General features: G+C 40.8%; 1 protein-coding gene across 27 annotated transcripts in view; it reads right to left on the reverse strand.

Annotated features, from left to right (window-relative positions):
- Positions 1-7,124, reverse strand: part of DLG1 (discs large MAGUK scaffold protein 1) — a 465,475-nt gene that overhangs the window by 346,677 nt on the left and 111,674 nt on the right. The gene's annotated exons all lie outside the window — the stretch shown is intronic.

Below are 7,124 nucleotides of genomic sequence, written 5' to 3' on the forward strand. Positions count from 1 at the left end.
TATAAGTAGAAGCATTGCCAGCAAATCAAGGGATGTGATCATTCCCCTCTATTCGGCCTCATCTGGAGTACTGTATCCAGTTTTGGGCCCCACACTACAAGAAGGATGTGGGAAAATTGGAAAGAGTCCAGCGGAGGGCAACAAAAATGATTAGGGGACTGCAGCACATGATTCATGAGGAAAGGCTGAGGGAACTGGGATGATTTAGTCTGCAGAAGAGAAGAATGAGAGGGGATTTTATAGCTGCTTTCAACTACCTGAAAGGGGGTTCCAAAGAGGATGGATCTGGTCTGTTCTCAGTGGTTCCAGATGACAGAAGAAGGAGTAATGGTTTCAAATTTCAGTGGGGGAGGTTTAGGTTGGATATTAGGAAAACCTTTTTCACTAGGAGGGTGGTAAAGCACTGGAATGGGTTACTAGGGAGGTGGTGGAATCTCCTTCCTTAGAGGTTTTTAAGGTCAGGTTTGACAGAGCCCTAGCTGGGATGATTTAGTGGGGGATTGGTCCTGCTTTGAGCAGGGGGTTGGACTAGATGATCTCCTGAGGTCCCTTCCAACCCTGATATCTATGATTCTATGAAGTGCAAGATGAAGATAATAATCAAGCTGAATGATCATCAATTTTTTCAGAGATCCTGATTGTTGGCAACATGTGGTACAGTGCGGGAGGGAAGGAAGGAATGGTATAATTTGGCTTTATGCCACTTGTACATGCCCCCAAAATCCCAAATCTTTGGGCTGGTTCACCCCTGGTCCAATCTGCCACTCTCACAACTGAGGATTGCCAGAACACAATGAGCCCTTTTGCCATGCTTTCAACACCCCACCCCACAGAGGGACCTGAGAGGGGATGCATCATAAAACCACATGACAGCTCTACAACACCTGAGAATTTAACTCGCACCAGAAAAATCCCCAAATAGCCTGTTTCACTGTCATTTCAGCTACTTTGCACCACAGAGATGCACTAACCAAAAGAGTAGAGGGGCAAAGAGCTGAACTAAAATTCCTAAAACTTCCTCTACCCTTAGTTTACATTGTGTAAAAAAAATACAGTTCAAAAGGGGTCAAAGACATGATTTTACTGGACTGTTTTCACAAAGATCAGATTAATTGGCAAATCGTGAAGGTTACGTACTCCACTTTTATACTTCAAAAAATGACTTATGCGTTGGGTTTGACAGTAACAGACACAAAGTGACTGAACATGAGGTTTATCACAGATTAGTTAGTGCCTTACTGGTTATGTCCTGTTTATATTTTCCCTAGTACGGATCCTAAAAAGCAGCAAAAAAGTGACAAAAACAAGTCCCAAAAGCAGCACTAATTCTTAAACTCTGTCTTTCAGTACAAGCACTGGGCAACAAAATGGCAGATTAAATTCAATGTTGATAAATGCAAAGCAATGCCCATTGGAAAACGTAAACCCAACTGTACATATAAAATGATGGGGTCTAAATTAGCTGTTACCACTCAAGAAAGATCTTGGCGTCATTGTGGATAGTTCTCTGAAAACATCAACTCAATGTGCAGCGGGAGTCAAAAAAGCAAACAGCATGTTGGAAACCATTAAGAAAGGGACAGAAAATAAGACAAAAAATATCTTATTGCCTCTATATAAATCCATGGTACACTCACATCTTGAATACTGCATGAAGATGTGGTTGTCCCATCTCAAAAAAGATATTTTGGAATTGGAAAAGGTTCAGAAAAGGGCAACAAAAATGAGTAGGGGTTTGGAACAGCTTCCATATGAGGAGAGATTAGTAAGACTGGGACTTTTTATCTTGGAAAAGAGATGACTAAAGGGGGATATGATAGAGGTCTATAAAATCATGAGTGGTATAGAGAAAGTAAATAAGGAAGTGTTATTTACCCCTTCTCATAACACAAGAACTACAGGTCACCAAATGAAATTAACAGGCAGCAGATTTAAAACAAACAAAAGGAAGTATTTATTCACAAAACGCACAGTCAACCCGTGGAACTCTTTGCCAGAGAATGTTGTGAAGGCCTAGACTATAACAGGGTTCAAAAAAGAAGTAGATCAATTCATGGAGGATAGGTCCATCCATGGCTATTAAGCCAGGATAGTCACAGAATGGTGTAAGTAGCCTCTGTTTGCCAGAAGCTGGGAATGGGTGACAGGGAATGGATCACTTGATGGTTCCCTATTCTGTTAATCTCCTCTGGGACAGCTGGCACTGGCCATTGTCAGAAGACAGGATACTGGGCTAGATGGAGATTTAGTCTGACCCAGTATGACCATTCTTAAGCCTAAGCAGTTGGTCTATGGAATTGTGAGTTCATCTGGGGCTGAAGAACAGTGGAAGAACAAATCTTCCCTAAACCTCTATTTGGAAAAGTGGAAGCTTTGGGCCTCAGAGACTAACTCCACATAATGGGAAAATGGATGATTCACAGCTCAAATTTACTACTCCAGACCTGTCTGCTTCTGTCCAAGCTAAAATATCAGTCTGTCTCCCTGAAATCTCATGGATGTCTAGCTGTCAACTCAAGCCCTCTCCACTCCCTCTTTTCTCAATCCCTGTGGACACCACCACCATTTTTGCTATCACTGAGGGCCATAACCTGGGTGCCATCTTCGACTCAGACCTGTCCCTAGCTCATCAAATCCAGGCTATGTCTAAGTCTTTTAGATTCTTTCTCCATAACATTCCTAAGATATAGCCTTTCCTATCCATCCATATAGCTAAAACTCTGTTCTAGGCTTTAATCTCATGTCTCAATAACTGTTATATCCTTTTCTCTGGCTTGAACAAATTCAATCTACCCCCACTCATATCTTTCAAAATGCTGCTGCAAAAATATAATATATTTTGAAAATTGCACCCAAGGTGTTTTATATAACCTATTACTCAGTATTTCCTCCGACTGTTGTATTGCAAGGTAGTTTTCAAAGTGGAAGGATATGATACATACATCCCAGAAAAAGCGGTGTTAAAACGTTTTTGTTTAAAAACAATTTGAAATTGAAGGTCCACACCAACACCAACAAAACAGCAAGTACATTACTGAGCTGCTGGTGCACCTCACAATACACTCAAAGCACACAGCAACAGCATACTAATGTACTCCTTATAGCCTTCAGTAAGGTCCTGTCAACTCTCTGATGAATAATGCTTTAAAAATTACTGACATATTAAGTTTATTTATGAATGTGAGCATCCTCCTAACATGCTTTGGTTTTACCATAATTTATATTCCTTGAAATTTTTAAGTAACAAAATAATTAACTTACTCCATAAGATATTACTGAATCTATTCTTATTCCAAATTACAAAACAAACAGCAAATACAGGACAATACACAGTGCATCTGTCCAATTAAAAGTCTCAACACTGCCAATATAAGGGGGTATGGTTGGTGCACTCCAGGATCCTATATATAAATTGCCACTTGGCTAAAAAAGAAATATATCAGAGTATCTGGGTCTCAGATGAGCCACAAGATCCTGTTCTCTGGTATCCAGAGTATCTCCTCCTTTGAAGCATGTATATCAAGAAAATAGAACCCTCAGATGCCTACAAAAGTGTTCATGTAGATTTTCATTTTGCCCAAAGGGTTGATCATAGTAACAGCTGCAACAAAAACAACCTGTTACTGAATAAAAGATCAGTGTTTAACATCTTACTGAATTTACTAACAGTTACAAAATTGTATAGGAGCAGAGAATTATCCTACCAGATTGAGTCTCATGGTTTGGTGTACTCAAACCCAGGAACCGGAGGAACCTTTTGTGGAATAGGTGAGTGTCTACATGAAAGCAAGCATCCTTCATGTTGAAATCTGCAAACCACGTGCCCGCCCTTCTCCACAGAGGGGATTACTGACGCCAAAATGATCGTGCAGAATTTTAATTTTCTAATAAAGACATTCCACTGGAGTAGATCGAGAACTGGTTTCCATCCAAAGTTTTTTTTCTTGGGAACTAAAAATGTAGGGAGTAGACCTTTTTCCCCTTGATGATGAGGTGGCACGTGCCTTACAGCTTCTCACTGAAGAAGAGAGTCCACCTCCTAACAAAGGATCTTCTTTGAGAATGCTCCCTGAAAATGGGCTGGAAATGGAGTTTGTATCATTGGGAGATGACAAACTCAATTACATAGGCAGAATCAATCATCTCTAACACCCAAGTGTCTGTCATTAGTGACCTCCAATTGTGAGCGAAATGGGTGAGGCAGCCACCAAAGATTTGGGGGGCAGTGTAAAATGGCATTAACAGAGGAACACAGTTCTCAATCATCTTGTAAGAAAGAAACACCTAGCTAGAGAGTAAGGCTGAGCTGTGGAGAAAGCCAGGTGCCTAGGTCTTTGTATCCTCTGGCATTTATGCTGTGGTTCATAACAGTGCTGATGACACAATGGCTGAGGGTGGGGTGTCTTGCTCTGTATGCTTGTTTGTGGTATCTCCTTTCTGGAGCCGGCATATAAATGCCCAGAAGGCAGAGGGTTGTTCTAGAGTCTGAACATGCGAAGACACTCAGGGCATGTCTTCACTAGCAACGTTAAAGTGCTGCCACACCAGCGCTTTAATATGGCTGGGTAGTCGCGGCACCAGTGCTTGGAGAGCTCTCTCTCTAGAGCTCTCCCAGTGCTATAAAAAAAAAAAAAAAAACCACCTCCACGAGGGGAGTAGCTCCCAGCACTGTAGCACTGTCTACATTGCCACGTTACAGCACTGAAACTTTTAGCGCTCAGGAGGTTGTTGTTTCACACCCCGAGTGAGAAAGTGGCAGCACAGTAAAGTCGCAGTGTAGACAAGGCCTTAGTCTTCTCACTGAACCAATTACCCTTATTAAATGTCAGCTCTTCAGTAATATTTGATATTACTGAGGAACACCAAGGAATGTAGCCAAGATTCATGCCTCATGACGACTGGCCAAGCTATCCCTCCAGAAGCAGTATCAGCAGCATCCACTGGAGCCTGTGATGGTTGGTGCGATCCTTTCATTTGTGTGTCAAAACTGAAGTCAGTACTTACAGATCCTTATTATTTAATGCCATACTCATGTGTTGACTTAGACCCACTTAAACCTCCTCCTTAGGACCCACGTGTGAGGACTCACTCAACTAAGATGGAGTCAGGGATGGATCTCTTCTTCTAGGAGCAGATTTTGAAGAGGATCTGTCTTTGTGCTTGTGAGTGCACCCTTTGCTCTTGTGAGAAGCCTTGGGAAAGATTTCTTGGGCTTAGAAGTTGTTACCTCAGCTCCTGAGCTTGTGCTTGGCGGGGCATATTAACATAGACATAAGATGTCCCTGGTCCTGATCCAACTAGGAAACGTTTTGTTAGTTAGAGCTCTCAACCCTCACAGGTTCAGGGAGGGAAGGGGCAAAAGTTGCTTGACATAGAGATGTGAGCCTCGCCAAAGCAGTGTTTGTCACTCGTGGAGAAGGAGTCGGGGCAGGAGATACAATTCTTAAACCCCCGGACTCTGGGCACAGTCCTTGTCTGTGGGAGAAAGGGAGCCCCCAAAGTGGGTAGTCTAAGTATACTAAATCTAATAAATACTAAGAAGTATATACACACACACATATATATATACACACACACACACACACACACACACACACACACACACACACATATATTTACAGACCAAGATGAAAAAGCTGGAGGTAGCTGTGGATACAGGATTACAACTCAGGCTATAAGAAGAGTACTTGTGGAACCTTAGAGACTAACAAATTTATTTGAGCATAAGCTTTCGTGAGCTACAGCTCACTTCATCGGATGCATTCAGTGCATTTTCCACTGAATGCATCCGATGAAGTGAGCTGTAGCTCACGAAAGCTTATGCTCAAATAAATTTGCTAGTCTCTAAGGTGCCACAAGTACTCCTTTTCTTTTTGCGAATACAGACTAACATGGCTGCTACTCTGAAACTCAGGCTATGTGGCGGGAAGAAGGAACTGGAGAGGGAGTGGTCCACAACATTCCTTATACCCTCAGTTCCAAGCACAAGAGCAACTGCACAGGTGCAGACCAATGAACATCACTTGTTAGAAATCTCCAGCTTCACGTGCATGGCACATATGTGTACCCACATGTGGAATGCCCATAGGAGCCAGCACTCAAAGCAGAACCTAGAATTTTCTGGAACTCAAAACAGCCCATCTACTTTAAGGTAAAGGGTTTTTAAGATATTCTAGAATGATACCTTAAAAGTTGATAAATTTTAGCCTGGGATGATTTTTCTGTGGCCAAATTATAAAACCATAAAAATATGGAACTAACAGTTGAATCTGCAACTCACCTTAGCTAAGGTTCCAACGTGCCTCTGTAATACAAATAATAATAAAAGGAAGTGTTTCTGTAGCTTGTGTCTTTTCATACATTTCTAGACTGATCAGGGCATAAGGAATTCAAAGATATGTGGGAATTAATACCCAATACATAACAATTTCATCCAAAAAGTTTATAATTCATATTCAACAACACTTTAACACGATAAAATTTTGTATTTTGTGAATAGGCTTTTGCCATCAAGTAATGGTGCTGGTGTTTCCTTTAACAACTAAGACAACAAGGGAGATGCCTCTAAGGCAGTAGCATAAAACATCTGTCCAGTTCAGATAAGGGAGACAACCTCTTGCAGTTGCAGAATAGTTTTTTCTTATGTGAAACTTCAAAGCAAGCATGAAAAGCATGCATAATTTCATTGAAATGCAGAGATTTTATGCCAGTTTCAAAAGAGACAAAAACGTAAATACAAACAATTGCAAAGGCATCAACAAAAGCTTGTATGTGACAACTTCTATTTGTTCTAGAATTTTATCAGGAGCAAATAACTATCAAATTCTATATAGACTAATCAAGGAATCACGAATTTTCTTATAATCCATTTGAGTGTGTGGGGAAAAGATACTGCAAAACGGCAAACTTTTCATTTAATACAACTCTCTGCATCAGCTCAGTTTGCTGTGTGTGTGGAAATGAAAAACTTATTCTCCCTTACTGCACCATAGATGCAGCTGATCAATATACTGTCATTTAAACATTAATTCTTCAGCTTTTTGATAACCTACAGTATTCAAAGTGATTCATGCTTGAAGGTAATATTTTTACACTTATAAAAGGAATAATATAATTTATTAAAG

Source organism: Dermochelys coriacea, chromosome 9 (genome assembly GCF_009764565.3).
Source record: "Dermochelys coriacea isolate rDerCor1 chromosome 9, rDerCor1.pri.v4, whole genome shotgun sequence".
Lineage (NCBI taxonomy): Eukaryota > Metazoa > Chordata > Testudines > Dermochelyidae > Dermochelys > Dermochelys coriacea.